The 16,432-nt window shown below is 38.2% G+C and overlaps 1 protein-coding gene across 1 annotated transcript in view; it reads left to right on the forward strand.

Annotated features, from left to right (window-relative positions):
* LOC149831642 (protein SPIRRIG-like) overlaps positions 1–16,432 on the forward strand; it is a 166,503-nt gene that overhangs the window by 113,554 nt on the left and 36,517 nt on the right. The gene's annotated exons all lie outside the window — the stretch shown is intronic.

Consider the following 16,432-nt stretch of genomic DNA (forward strand, 5'->3'; position numbering starts at 1 on the left):
TACAACCTTGATGACAACCATTACTTCTGAGTTGGTATGGTTGAAACAATTGTTAGAATACATGGGAGTTCACATTGCGGAACCCTCAAGATTATGTTGTGATAATAAAAGCGTAATTTATATTGCAGGCAACCACACATTTCATGAGCTAACCAAATACATCGAAATGAATTGTCATTATGTTAGAGAAGAATTCTTAAAGAAGACCATTTCATTGCCATATGTACCAATCGAGTATCAATTGTCAGACTTTTTCACCAAACCATTTCTGTAACCAAGATTTCAATTCTTCTTTGGCAAACTCTCGGTTGTGGCACCATTTATTTGAGGAGGGGGGTGTTAAGATATACATATATACATCTATATATATATATGGTTATATCATATATATGTATGTATATAATATATATAATATATGCATACATTATGTATATATATATATATATGTATACTCTTTATCATTGTAATAGGTAAATACCCATTAGGGGTATTTTAGTGTTTTAATGTAATGTAATAGGATATGCCCAATAGGGGCATAACAGTCCTTTTATATTTTTATTTTTTGTTTATTGTAATTTAGTTTTAGGTTGTGGGCACTATAGTAAAAGGCTCAAAGAGTCATTGAGATCTACCAAACAACTCTATTTCTAGTCGTTGGGGAGATCCTAATGGCTCTTTGAGCCTTTTAGTGTGTATATATCGGGGTGTTACCCCCTCTTGTATTTGAATGCTTTCTCAAGCAACTTAAGCAATAAGATTCTATATTTTTTATTTGTGTTTCAAGCCCATAAGTGGCTTTTGTGATTGTATATGTTATTGACCCATAAGTGGTCCTTTATTGTTTACACATTTGTGTGTTTTGTAAGCCCATAAGAGGCATCTACTTGAGGTTTTGCAGTTCATTACATAAGTGGTCCTTTGTTGTATACACATTTGTGTGTTTTGTAAGCCCATAAGAGGCATCTACTTGCGATTTTGCATTTCATTACAGTATCGGCCTCCCACAGTACCGATACCTCCTCGATTTTGTGCTCTAGATGTTGCTGCCCCATCGTTGGCTGGTTCTACTCCACGTGTTCCAACCAATTTTATTTAGGTTCCTACCAACACTTATCCTCCTTCTGGAGTGGTCTGCCAGCATGCATTTCTCACCTTCAACAAGAATGCCTTACATGTTATGACATCACCTGACTTTTCCCTCTCAAGGTTGGTTCATGGATTTTGGGTCTGCACACTATGTTACAGGGGATTCAGGTAAACTCTCTCATGTTAAACCTTATCATGGTAAGGGAAGTGTGATAGCAGAAGATGAAAAATACCACCACATTACTACGCAAAAAAAACTTCTCTGTTTCTCAATTTTGTTGTGATACTAATTCATGCATCTACTTTTCTTCGTCTTTTGTTTCTGTGAAGGGAATTCACATGAATCAAACACTCGCTGAGGGAAGGAGATGCATGAACCTATATGTCCTGAATGAAGATCTAGAATTCAGTCGCTCCTTATTTGCATTGTCAAGTGCAGGAGTTCACCAAGGAGTTGTTGTTTGGCATCGTAGATTAGGTCATTGTAACTCCAGTTTCTTTGATAATTTATGTAATAAAGGATTGATTGATGTCAAGAAAAGAAATTCTTCATCTTGTGTTGGTTGTCGTATCTATAAGAGTCATGAACTTCCTTTTTCTATACCTAATAAAGGAGCTTCATTTCCTTTTGAACTTGTTCACTCAGATGTTTGGGGGCCTTCCCTGTCATGTCTTTGTTAAAATCCAGATATTACGTGATTTTCAAAGATTATTTGACACGCTTTACTTGTATATATTTCCTAAAATCCAAGGATTAGGTCATTTTTGTGTTGCATAGGTTTAAATCGTATGTCGATACTCAATTTTCTCGAAAAATCTTAGCCTTACTGAGTGATGGTGGCGGTGAATACATCACATCAATTCACATAGTTTTTAAGGACATTTAAGCAAAATGGTGTTGTTGAACGTAAACACCATCATATTGTGGAAACCAACCTCACAATGATGTATGATGCAAATCTTAAGGTTGGTTTGTGGTCATAGGCATTTCATACAACAGTTTGATAGATAGAATGCCTCTATCCAATCTTTGGGAAACTCTCCTTATTTTTTGATGAATGGAACACATCCTTATTATTCTCAATTAGAGGCATATGGTTGTCGGTGTTTTATTTACATTGATGGTGCATTGAAAAACAAGTTATCCCCCACGACCACTATGTTTCAATTTGTTGGATATGATAAAGAATATATGTGTTACAGGTGTTTTTGATCATGCTGCTAATAAAATCATTGTTTCACATCATATTATATTTCATGAGGATGTGTGTGGCAGCATAATACAACCCTCTAACAATAACCTATTACAATCCTTTTGGCCTTCCACACAAATTGTAACGACCCCGATTTATAACTCGATTTTCTTGTGAATTTTTTTTAAACTCAGTAGAAACATACAAATTGAGATTGTCACAGTTGTCGTACCAAACCATACACTAACTAAATTGCAGAAATCAGAGTACATAAATATAAATTGAATTGAATTAAATAAAAGTTCATATCATTCATAATCATCCATATTTGGAACCATCCCTAAACACAATGTCAAAGCCAAGACCACGATCCTCCTAACACGAGGAACCAAAACACCACCTCGACAAGTAGCGAGCAAAGTCCAAGAACAACTGAACAATGTAGGATCTAAGGGGTCAAACAACTCGAGTCTGAGTAGGCAATAGCATATTTGCATAATGTACGATATCATAATACATTCAAACACAACTTCGTACATCAATCATACAACACAAATCGTGCTAAATAATGAAATAACAAGTCAATTTAATGCACATTCATTCATGCTAACAATGCAATAAATTATGCACTTGCATTAACATTTACAGAAATGCATAAACATATATAAGATGATGTGAGTCTTTCATGCATAAGTAAATTCTTATCTTCAATTATCATTTTCTTGCTTATATGATGCATGCAATGTTTTATCTACATGCATTTTACATTCTTGTTTTTACTTGCCAATATTACTTGTCTGTCGATACAACACACTCTCCCAGTATGGGGGTATGACTCAGGTTTGTATATTCAAGCAATTGTATCTTATTAACCTGCGTGACACCCCCTCTGTGACTACTCTGAAGAGAGAAATATTAATTTAGAGAGAATTTTCTGTAACGACCCCAACTCATACCTTTGAAAAATGCAATTTTTTTTTTAAGAGTTACGGAAAACTTCCCAGAGACCTGGGGTCCTTACAGTTCCAATTTCAGTTGGATAACTACACACCACAAACAAACTTACATTTATCATCCATAATCAACCAACTAAACTCTTTTAGTAATGAATCAATAAGAGTCTCTTATTCAATGTCAAAAGTGAAATAACAACTTGCAGGAAATAAGAACTAAACGAAACAAAAGTAGAGCCACTCTGTCTGTAAATGAAGCAGTCTGAAACAAATGTGACCCTCGTATCTCCTCAGAAGCGAGTTGATTTCACTGATCACCTGTGTCTGAGAAAAACCAATAAAAGTAGAGGGTCAGAAATCCGAAGAATTCTGCGTACAGGTTTCCCTAATGAATCAAATAAGAAAAAGAACATAAATAGGATCCATGTAATATTTTAGAGGGATACAATTATAACCAATTCATAAGACAATTAACCATCCATGCAAAAATAAAATAAACATTAAGCATGAGGAAACACGAAGTAAGTAACAGTGATCATAATTTAATCAATATGGGCATTTAAATGCAAAAGAGATCAACATCATGCAATGATCAACATCATGCAATGATCAACATATAATAACCAAGTGAACAGATAAACATGCATGAACTAATGCATAGCAAGAATATGCGTGATTTATGTGCAATGCATGAACCCCCTTTTATTATCTTTCATTTAAGCTTTCCTCTTTCCATATGCATGTCCTATTAAATCCACACAACTTTAAATTCCTCTTTTTAATTTACCATTGCCCGCGGATACTCCAAACGAGTACAGTTCCCGAGGTCAAGTAGGGTTTCCGTGGTAACTTAGCACACAATTTGTATTTTATTACCGGGTTTCAAACTTAGCCCTCGACCGATATCAGGAAACAACACCATCCATCTGAACATTGGAAAACAACATCCAATGTGGGGGACACCAGAGAAAACAGCATCCACTGGCGCCACTTTCTTGGTATACCAAAACAACAACAGCTGTGTCAAAACACACCACCCCCAGGCAAAGTGGCGGACTCTCCCTAAAACCGTGGCCAGGAGAAAAACCTCAATATCGGGTTCAGGGGCACACGGAGTTTTTATATCCTCACGGTTTTTCCCAAACCGCAACCTCCAAGATTCCCATAATATAGAAGGGACCTCAAGGAGAAAATATGAATTACACTGTTCTTTACTTTCTTTTATCTTGTTATTAATTCATCTATTTTACATTTGCAAATCAACGTGCAAAAATTAATAACATAAGCTTGCAAAACAACATGCCAAGCTCTTCACGGGACCATAGTCCGTAGCAACAAAGAACAGTGCAGTAGAAACCATAATATCACTTTTGATTTGCACAATGCATCAAAATAACTAAAACAGAGAACAACTGATTCTCGAGGCTCACACAGCCCCTGATGATCCAATTGACCATCAATGCCCTCATAAGCAAAAAAAATCATAAAGAGTATGCCACTTATGCATTCTTTTCACACGCTTTTCAATGCGCATTCATGTATGCAAGTTGTGCATGAAACAATAATTTCATAAGCATAAGCATAAATTCACACACCCACATTAAATGCATGCTTTCATGATATGCACATACTCATGTCAAATGCAAGAGTTCATTCATGAATCATTCCAATTAAAATATACGAACAACCATGCCATTTTGACCCTGCAAAAGCATCTAAATTCCATATGGGTATATACACAACTACACTCTCTTATAACAATAATTTCGAACAAGCATTACTTATCAAGTTTAAGGACATAAGAATTATCATCCCTTTGTATGCATATGATTAAGTCTAATACACTTGGCATATTTTATTCTCATAAGCAACGAAAATTTGGGCAGATCCACTCCAAATTGCATATTCTATATATTTCCCTTTTTGTAAAAGAATCGCTGCTCCCATGACCTATGAAAATTGTTCAAGAAGAGAAGAGCTGACCCGAACCCTAGGTAGAGAGAGAGAGAGAGACGGCTGTGGGAATAGAACTCGTTAACCTTATTAATTAGGGCTTCTCTCTATATTAAATAGAGAGAGGCAAAAAGAGAAATTACATCTAAGTCCTTATGAGGACAAAATTTCAGAAAACCTTTAATATAAAATAACTTAAACAAAGAACCATCTATTCTCAACACTCTCCCTCAAGCTGGAGCATAGATATCAATCATGCTCAGCTTGTCACAACACTTTGAAAAATTTGGCCTTGCAAGAGGCTTTGTAAACATATCTGCAACTTGGTCTTTCGACTTTAGGTATTTGGTAGTAATATGACCAGCTTGAATCATATCTCTTACATAGTGGCAATCAACCTCAATGTGCTTTGTTCTCTCATGAAAGACAGGATTGTTTGCTATATATGTTGCCGCTTTGTTATCGCACATCATGGTCATTGGAGAGGGAACCTTCACCTGGAGGTCATGAAGAACAGTGCAAACCCACATCAATTCAACAGCTGTTTGGGCCATAGCCCGATATTCTGATTCTACACTCGACCTGGAAACCACATTTTGTTTCTTACTTCTCCATGAAATCAAGTTGTCTCCCAAAAACACACAGAATCCTGTGGTAGATTTTCTATCTACTACAGATCCAGCATAGTCAGCATCAGAATAGGCTACTATCTCCAGAGTTTCACCTTTCCTGAACAATAACCCTTTTCCAGGGGATGATTTTAGATATCTGAGAATCATTATGGCTGCATTCCAGTGTACCTCAGTCGGTTTGTCCATAAACTGACTAACTTTGCTTACTGCTAAAGCAATATCCGGCCTGGTCACAGTTACATATAATAACTTTCCTACTAGGGAGCGATAGCTTTTGCTATCAACAGGTTTTGACCCTTCTTCAAACAACTGAACTTTATGGTCCATGAGAATATTTGCTGGTTTAGCTCCCAACATGCCCGTTTCCTTTAGTAAGTCAAGAACATACTTCCGTTGAGACAAAACCATCCCTTCACGGCTCCTAGCAACTTCTATACCCAGAAAATACCTGATTGAACCAAGATCTTTTGTAACAAAGTGTTTTTGAAGATGAGCCTTTGTGGCAGCAATAGCTTTCACATCATCTCCTGTAAGAATGATGTCATCCACATATACCACCATAAAATATGTCAGAGCTAGTTTTCTTTATAAAAAGTGTATGATCTGCTGCTGATCTATTAAAGCCAAAGCTTGACATTACTTCAAACAACTTTTGAAACCATGCACGAGGACTTTGTTTCAAGCCATAAATCGCCTTTCTCAATCTACACACCTTCTGACACTCCCCCTCAACCTCGAAGCCTGGAGGTTGTTGCATGTAAACGGTCTCAGATAGATCCCCATAGAGAAATGCATTTTTCACATCTAATTGGCATAAGCTCCAACCATGCTGAACAACTACTGAGAGAACAAGACGGATGGTACCCATCCGTGCAACATGAGAAAAAGTTTCAAAGAAGTCAATTCCATATGTCTGAGTATATACCCTTTCGCGACTAATCTGGCCTTGTACCTTTCAATAGAACCATCAGATTTGTACTTTATTGTATATACTCATTTACATCCAACAATGTCAGCATCTGCTGGGGAATCAACTAGATCACAGGTATGCTGAGACATTAAAGCTGTCATTTCTTCTTGCATAGCCAACTTCCAGCGATTATCAAGTGCTGCCTGTTGATAGTTCAGAGGAATAGTTTCAGCAGACAAGGCTGAAATAAAAGACTTCATCTGATGTCCAATTCTGGCATGGGAGACAAAATGAGATATGGGATATAAGGTACATTGTCTTGTCCCCTTTCGTAGAGCAATAGGCCTGTTATCATCATCCTGAAGATCACTATTGTCAGTAGAACTTACCTCAGGAGAAGAAAAAGAAGATGAAGGCTCTTGCGGAAGTGAAGCTCTACACACATATACCAATGGAGGATTATTAAATCTGGAAGAGGATGGAGTTTGGTTCGGTAATGTAGGCATAGATTCCAAAGGAAAAGGAGGTATAGGTAATAGAAAAGATTCAGTTGGATCAACCTACAGCGGGGAACCAGAACTAGAGTAATATGGAGAGGATTCCAGGAAAGATACATTCGCACTGACATACTCTCGGCGAGAGATAGGATCATAACATCGATAGCCCTTTTGATTTTTTGGATAACCGATAAATATGCATTTTGTAGCTTGAGCGGCTAATTTATCACGGTCAGGGCCAAGTTTGTGTACAAAACAAACACATCCAAATATTTTTTGTGTGAAAGAAAAAAGTGGGGCATTAGGTTTTAGGATATGTAATGGAATTTGATCACCCACAGAAGACGAAGGCATGCAGTTGATCAGATAGTAAGCAGTGGTAATCGCATCACCCCAGTATAACGCAGGAACATTGGATTGAATCATAATGGTCCTGGCAACATCAAGGAGGTGCCGATGTTTTCGCTCAGCCACCCCATTTTGTTGAGATGAATAGGCACAGAAAGTTTGGGGTTGGATGCCATGATCTTGGTAAAATTGTAATAGACCTTTTGATTTAAACTCGAGAGCATTATCAGTGCGAACAATCTTGACAATAGATTCAAACTGAGTTTTTATTTCAAGAATTAGGGATTTGATAATACTTGGAACTTCAGATCGTTCTTTTATTAAAAATACCCATGATAACTTAGAGAAATCATCAACAATAACAAGATAATAACGACACTGAGTCCTAGTAGGAATCTTACTAGGACCCCATACATCTGCATAAAGAAGTTCAAAAACTTTATTACTAGACTGACTCTGACTCGAAGGGAACGAACTTCGATGATGCTTTCCCAATTGACATGCTTCACACTGAAATGATGTGGTGGAAGGAATCTGAGGAAATACCGACCGAAGCTTTGACAATGAAGGATGACCAAGACGACGATGCCACTGAACAGGACTGAATGAATGTTCCACTGCAGCATGAACAAAACCCATTGGATGATGTAGGTAGTAAATTCCATTTTCTTCATAGCCTCCACCAATCTTCTTCCCCGTCAGCAAATCCTGAAAATGACAACCCATTGGATCAAATATTACTCTACAGTTTTGTTCTTTTATAAGGCAACTAACAGAAAGTAAACTTTGAGGAAAGTTTGGAGCATGAAGAGCATTTTTCAACTGTAATGAGGAGGATATAGAAATATTTCCCTGACCAACAACCGGGGAGGAGCTCCCATCGGCTAAGGAGACTCCAAGCTGAGCCTTAATATCCTTTAGATCGGAAAAAACACGTGAATTTCCACACAAATGTCTGGATGCACCAGAGTCAATAACCCACTTACTATCGGTCGGATGAAGATAATTTTCGGTTGAATAGGCAACACCAACTACAGGAGGGGTGGAACTCAAAGGTCGAAGAACGATCAATTCATCATATTCCGCACGACTAAGGGTGATACTGCTTTCATTTGCAGTGATATTCTCTTGTACATTTGTTGCCTCGATAGTAGTAACATTTGCTTTAGGAGTATATGACTTTGATGAAGTAGAGGTTGACCGACCATGCTTATCCCAACAACGATCTTCTAAGTGTCCACATTTTCCACAGAATGTACATTGAAGCTTTCCTCTGCCTCCCATACCACGTCCACGTCCTCGTCCTCTGATATTCTGAATATTTCCACGCCCATAACTAGATGGAACAACAAGAGCAGATGACTGAGTCACAGGCTGAGATTGTGGCAGAGAGATCCCAAGTCTACTCAGACGATTGTAAGCATCAGCAAGAGTGAGAACATCTGATCCAGTCAACATTTGAACTTTTGTAACAGAAAAATCTGAATAAAGACCTGTAAGAAAACGAACAACCATGGTTTGTTCTTGATGATCCTTTTGCTTCGAGCAACACAGGGGCCTGTGAGCATCAAGTCTTTCAAACGCAGCTTTGACAGAGGCATAGTACTGGGCCAAGGTCTGATCTCCCTGTTGCAAATTATATATTTCCTGTTCGACTTGCAGGATACGACTCACATTCGTTTCTTGTGAGTATGTATCACGAAACTTGTCCCACATCAGTTTGGCTGTATTATAGTAGATCAATCCATCTGCAATATGGGGTTCAACACTATTCATGATCCATGACATAACTATGTCATTATCTTCATCCCAAGTAACATATTTTCCCAATTTCTCAGTAGGTTCGCCTTCCAACAAAATATGTTTTCGACGATGTCCAGATACCGACATCATAAAAGTTTTGGACCACCTGGCATAGTTGGTTTCATTCAACCTTACGGAAGAGCCATACGAGAAGGGGTTGGCAAATGCTTTATATTCTCCAATATGTTCCAATTTGGAATCACATTTTGAAGTTTCAGCCATACTAACAAAATATTTCTGTTCCAACAGAGATAAAAATCTGGACAGATTTCAAGCAACCTAGCAGTTGTTCACAAAAAGAAACCACGTCAGTAAGGAACAACAGGCCACAAAAGGAGAATTTTCCCCAGCACCGCAGGAATCAAGTCTGTAATTTCCACGACAGTAGTGGACAGCAGCCCACGCACATAACAATCACGCATCAGCCAGAACCAACGACAGCACCTATACTCAACACAGACTCCCTCAGGAAAAAAACTTTCACATAAACTTGATGATTTTCAACACAGCAGAGAAAAACAAGCGTGCTGTTTCCACTACAGAGCTTCAGATGCTGAAACTAATCACGATAGCAAAAAAAAACAATAACTACATCATGAAGAGTCATAGCTGATGTGGGTTTGATGCTGAAGTCACGACAACAGTTGCAATCACGACAACAAAATAATAACGACAGCATGAAGAATCACAGCAGATGCTGAAATCACGACAGAGGCTTAAAATCACGACAGCAGTTGCTGAAATCATATTGACAGATGCTGTAAATCACGACAACCACAAACAGGAAGTTCCTTTCTTCAAAGGACAAAAAAACAGTCACGATAGGGACACGATAAAACATCATGGCAGCAGACATAGCCATACGAAGATAGGATCTGTTATCAGCTGCCACACCCAGAAGTCACGACATGTGAAAACCCAAGAGAAAAAAAATTACGACTGCAGACCTGAGGGTTCACTCCCACGATGCTCGTTAGGTCTGATAACAGATCTAGGTCAGATCTGTCATCAGATCTCAAAAAAATTTTTTAATCCACACCTGGTTCGAGTACTTGATGTTTGGTGTAGATCACGTTCCAGAGATCAGTTCGATCACGCTCCTTAGATCGCCAACTTTGATACCATGTTCAAGAAGAGAAGAGCTGACCCGAACCCTAGAGAGAGAGAGAGAGAGAGAGAGAGAGAGAGAGAGAGAGAGAGAGACGGCTGTGAGAATAGAACTCGTTAACCTTATTAATTAGGGCTTCTCTCTATATTAAATAGAGAGAGGCAAAAAGAGAAATTACATCTAAGTCCTTATGAGGACAAAATTTCAGAAAACCTTTAATATAAAATAACTTAAACAAAGAACCATCTATTCTCAACAAAAATAACTAGGCAATGGTACCTCAATCAAGCATAACAAATTAAGCTTAAGCATGTTAGCATTTTCATTCACCTGTATGCGAGGAGCCAAGTCTAACACGATTGGCCACTCTCCTAAAAATTAATGTACTAGGCTGAACTTCCATATGAGCCATACTATACATGAACAGAGATTCCATCGACCTGACATTTGTCCACAAGCCTGGACAGTCAAGGAAATAGCATTCAGCCTGTTTCCCCTTGTAATGTATAGTCCAGACTCCAGCAGCCAGTATTAGCCAGCTGGGCTTGGCAGAGCACCAATTCGTCAACTATTTGAGGGGGGACTCACAAAGTCAATACAGTTGACAGGTCCATACATGCAAATTTCTGGTGTCAACTTGAGTTGCTTGTAAAACTAAGAATAGCCAGAACTGAAGCGTAATAGATCGTGATGCCAAGACCCATAGTTTAACTAAATTAAGTAGTGTTAAATATGAACCATAACCTTGTGATGTGCAACTTGCTGTTGTATCTGCAGTTTGCAAAGAGACATAAAAGTGACCAAATATAAATGCAGACCATGTGCCTTTATATGGATATAAACTGACATATTCAAGATTTACAACCTAAGGCAATAATGCAAAGATGATGTCTTAATTTTATAAAAGGAACCTGTACTCCCAGTGCAGGAATTTAGCAGGTATTGGGCAACAGGATCTGTGTTTTTTTTTTAATGCAGAGAGAAAAAAAACATGATATACGTGTACAGTATCTGTATTTTCTACTACAAGAATACGTAATGAGTTATCTATACCAGACCCGTACTTTCTAGTGCAGAGAAAGAAAAGACAGCATGATATACATACACAGGATCTGTACATGAATTTGCATTTACTCACACATGTCTGAATATGTAAGTTTAGGAACATATTTACATGAACATGGAGATGAGATCAATATGTTTATCTTTCAAACTCATGACTAATGAATGCATCAACCCCATATCACACACGCTTTTGCCATAAATCAAAAGATTAAATGTCTATGCCATAAACCACCATGAATCTACTGATTTCTCATAAGTCAAGCATAAAGGAATTCAGATTCTTATGGATTCCTTAAAAACAATACCTAAATCGAATTTAGGTTCTTTTTCCTATTCGAGCCTACCCCCCTTTTTTGTTTTCCTCAGTTGTGGCCTGCCCAGCCATGCTGGGCAAACTCGATCGAGTTGAGCTCGGTCTTTACCAAGCCCAACTCGGTCCCCGCCTCCGGCCAGTCGGACTCAGCCGAGCCGAGCCCGGCTGACACCAGGCCCCAGCTCAGCTCACTCCGATTCTAGACTCGGCTTAGCCGGTCGGCTCGAATCAGGGTCGGGTTCCACCCCTGCGACACAAACATGGCGTAATTGTATAACTTCAAAAGAGTTACCTCATTTTTAGTTTCGTAGTATGACAAATACTTTTAGCGCACCCCATCGACGCAATGAACGCGACACACGCACCGAGGCATGAGATCTTGATAACCTACACTCGGAATCGTCAACGAATTTGACAATCTCCGAGGTAAGGGGAAAGTTGCATACAAGGACAATAGTAGAACACTTCTAATATATATATATATATATACACACACACACACACACACACACACACACACACACACATGATTTTAACTCATGGACGTAGTTTTGCGTATTCCTTGTCCATTTAAATTTATGTCATTTACTTTACCGTCGCACTATTACGTGCACATGCTACTGTTTACGCAATTTATTTAGCTGATGTACGGTTTCGTACATCGTGCACTGTTTATGCAATTTATTTAGCCGATGTACTATTTTGTACATCGTGTACTGCTTACACAATTTATTTAGTCGATGTACGGTTTCGTACATCATGCACTGCTTATGCAATTTATTTGGCTGATGTACGGTTTCGTATATGGTGTACTACTTACGCAATTTATTTAGCTGATGTACGGTTTCGTACATCATGCATTGCTTACGCAATTTATTTAGTCGATGTATGGTTGCGTACATCATGCATCACTTACACAGTTTATTTAGCTCGATGTGTGGTTTTGCAGATCGAGTCTTGCTTTATGTCATTTACATTGCCGCTGCGCTGTAATGTGCACAGGATTATATTTTGGTATATATATATATGTGTGTGTGTACTATGCCGTCGCGTTGTAATGTTCACAGGCTTATGTTTTGATATATATGTATTATATATACTTATATATATATAAATATGTAAAGTACGCAATTTTGCGTACTCCTACGTACTTTGCATTACGCTTGCATTTAAGATGCATATTTGCTCGTACTCGCCAAATCTTTTAAGAAAATAAGGATTTCACATGCGAGATTCCAAAGCTCGTGATATTCGTTGTTTCAAAAAGTAAAAAAATGAATATCTGATGGTTACTTATTCGCAACCAAGTCTTTCCCTTAACCCTGCGTAGCCCTAAGAGGTATGTACGGTCTTTTGTTGTGATATCCGAAAATGATTCGGATATCCAAGCCAAGATCATGGGACATTAAAATTTTCTAAACAAAGTTGGGGTTTCTTTCTGAGAAACCGATACCCCTCTCATCGTAGTAGTACTATCAGACATGCACCGCATGTTAGTACTACGATGATTGGATGAGAGGTTTATGGTAACCTCGTAGCGTGCAAATGCACAATGATGAAAAAAGAAATCACATAAATGGTGATGATCATCTCTATAAGCAAGATGCTCGAGTTGGTTTGAAAGACCAGAGCATGTCAAATTAAACTAAAATAGTTACATAGTTTCTTTCACAACACAATAAAGTTGAGGTTTCTTTTCTAAGAAACAGATACCCCTCTCATCGTAGCAGTACTATCAGACATGCATGGCATGTTAGTACTATGATGATTGGATGAGAGGTTTATGATAACCTCGTAACGTGCAAAGGCACAAAGATGAAAAGAAAATCACATAAATGGTGATGATTGCCTTTACAGGCAATATGCTCAAGCTGGTTTGAAAGACCAAAACTTGTAGAATGGGTCGTCAGTTAAAATAAAACCTGACATACCCATTCGTTTCTTTGGTTCCGTCAAGGAAGAAGATATGATGGTACAAAAACTCCGATGGACAGATTGTTAACAACTACACTCCGCGAGCAAATGACTTGGTGTCCCCAGTCATCAGAGTTAGGGGACTGGGCTACCAAAAATTATCCTAAGTGGTAGGTCCCAATGACTTCTGCAGAAGTATGGATGCATTCCCTTAAATAAGTAGCCTCTGGAGAATTCTCTCTCAGTCATTGACCGTCCCTTTAGGAGTAGACTCAGCTAGGTTTTCGGGGTATCAAAATACATGGAATAGCAAACTTTTGGGCAGTCTCAGTTGTTTCTACGTTTCTCCTGTGTGTACCCTCAGGACAGTTAATATTGAAACAAAGTTATCATTTTCATTTTACTTATGTCAAATTGCATATCACAAATGAAACTATGCATGTGTTACTCTTGTTCTAAATTGTTATACTTATGCACCTACCAAATTTTCATCAATCTACCCCGTGTTATGGGTACAAGTGATGATTAGGTCGGAACGACAGGCGATAACGCGATGACGTGATGATATCAAGATGAGACTTTCCCTGACGTTAGGACATTTTTTGTAACTTGGTATAAGGGTTTCTTTGAGATTTCACTTTTCGTATAAACTTCAAAACCTCGTTTTGAATCTATTTGGTTTCAATGAATGTATGGAGTTACAAATCCGTTGTGTAATGCAAAAGGTTCACCCATAATGCGCTCAAGGTCCGTGAACTTGTTATTTCAAACACCATTTTCCGTTGAACTGTTATTTTACACTCTGATAAAGGAATGGTTACAAGGCTTTCAAAATTTTCCTAAAAAGTTACAAGTCGGTGATTCTAGGAGCGTTACAGTATAAGTGAAAATTTGATGGCAACATTGAACGTTTTATAGTCAGGTTAATAGCAAAAGGCTACACTGGGGAGCATGGATTTGAAGCATTCAACCTGGTTGTTCGGATGGTCACAGTTCATATTATTCTATCCTTGGTTGTTTTAGACAGATGGGATTTATTTCAGTTGATGTTAAGAATGCCTTTCTGCATGGCGATTTGTATGAAGAGGTGTATATGGAGCATCCACCTGGTTATCCTTAGAGAGATACACGGTCCATTGTGCTTAAGCTAAAAATGGGCATATATGGACTTAAACAGGCCTCTCGGGCTTGGTTCAATACTTTTAGCATGATTGTACGATCTCTTGGGTTTGAGCGAAGCCACTATGATTACTCTCTGTTTGTGCACAGCGACAAGTCTGATCTTACCATTATTTTGGTATACTTGGATGATATAATCATTACAGGGAACAATGGTTTAAAAATTGAGAAATCCATTTTGTATAGTAAATTTTATATGAAAGATTTTGACCCTCAGTTTTTTTCTTGGTGTATAGGTAGATCAAAGATCAGATTGTGTGGTCTTATCACAACATAAGTATGCTAAATATATTCTCCAGCGTAATGGGATGCTACAGTGTAAACCTGTGCACACTCCTATGGTTGTTCATACTCAATTAGGCGATGCTTCTTCTATTGATGATGGACTTCCTAAGCTAGAAAAGTACAGTAGCATTGTTGGAGCCTTACAATAATTGACTTTCACACATCCAGACTTAGCCTTTTCAGTAAATCAGGTATTACAGTTTATGCATAAATCTCAAATGAAGCACATGGAAATTGTGAAGGGAATTCTCCGGTACATTAATGGTACTCTTTCATATGGTCTTGTAAATATTAGACCCATTTCGGTGAGCAACCAAGTTTTTATTAAAGTTATTGCATATTCTAATGTGATTCTTTTACAAGATGGTCTGACACTGGTTATGGGGTTTATTTGGGTTCTCACGTAGTGTCTTGGGCCAGTAGAAAGTAGAAAATTGTGGCATGCTTGAGTAATAAAGCAGAATATCAATCCATGACAATCATTATTGTTGAAGTTGCATGGATTAAACACATTATTCAGCTTACATCAACACATTTCTAGTTTATTATTGTATTGTAATAATCAAAGGGCAGTTGTTATGTCTACGAATCCAGTACAACATGGTAAGATGAAACATGTAGAAATAGATCAACACTTTGTCAGAGAAAGGTTGAGGCTAAGGAGATTCAACCGGTGTTCATTAGAGGTGAAGGCCAGGTGGTTGATTTATTTATTAAAGCACTTACTGTGAACCATCATTGGCACTTGAAATCCAAACTATCCATGATTCTCCACCATCTCAGTTTGAGGGGGCATGTTAGGAATATATACTGATTGGATCAGATCCAGATCCAAATCCAAATGTAACATTAATATGGTATTTAGTACTTAAAGGGCATTGTGTAATTTCTCATGTATCTTAATATGTAAGAAAAGATGTCGCCCTAGCGTGGGGTGAGACGTCCAATTGCAGTTTTAGAATCCTTCACTTCCTTTTCTTCTCTTCTCTCTGTTGGTTGTGTAGGGCACATTTTCCAAGGGTTTTCTTCACATAGGCAAGCATGAACTTTACAAGGGGAGGATGTGCCTTTAAATAGGCACAATATAGTGCACATGAGCTTGTCCAACTAGCTGTTGACGAGCCCCAACGGCTATAAATATAGCCATTGGGACTAGCCCAATGGCTGGTTGGGATGTACCCACAGTTACATTT

This window comes from Nuphar pumila, chromosome 7 (genome assembly GCF_984573655.1).
Source record: "Nuphar pumila chromosome 7, dmNupPumi1.hap1.1, whole genome shotgun sequence".
Taxonomy (NCBI): domain Eukaryota; kingdom Viridiplantae; phylum Streptophyta; class Magnoliopsida; order Nymphaeales; family Nymphaeaceae; genus Nuphar; species Nuphar pumila.